We start from the raw sequence: 456 nt of genomic DNA on the forward strand, positions 1-456 counted from the left end.
AAATAAATATATTTAATATATAAACATAACATTTTTCTGAAATATATTCATGCATGTGTGTATTTATATATACATAATAAATATACACAGTACACACACATATATTAAGCAAACAAAAACGTTTATTTTGGATGCGATTAATCACGATTAATCATTTGACAGCACTAGTTAAAACCAAAACCAAGCCATTCACACAGAACTCAAATTCAGCGCATTTTTAGAAGGACAAATATGAGTGCTACACTCACGTCTCACACAAGAGATGTATAGAAAGCCATGCAAAGTTAAAACAGTTTAAACTTTTAAAAAACACGTCACAAATTTGTGGAGGTTTATTACTTTTCACTGCGTCTCATATGTTTTTAAAGGCAATCTGTGTGATGGGTGATTCTTTGTATTAGGCTAAGCAATGCATAAATACATGATGCTGTTTTGTTCATAATTGTTTATGAAATT

This window comes from Sinocyclocheilus rhinocerous, unplaced genomic scaffold, assembly GCF_001515625.1.
Source record: "Sinocyclocheilus rhinocerous isolate Xijiao unplaced genomic scaffold, SAMN03320098_v1.1 scaffold3239, whole genome shotgun sequence".
NCBI lineage: Eukaryota > Metazoa > Chordata > Actinopteri > Cypriniformes > Cyprinidae > Sinocyclocheilus > Sinocyclocheilus rhinocerous.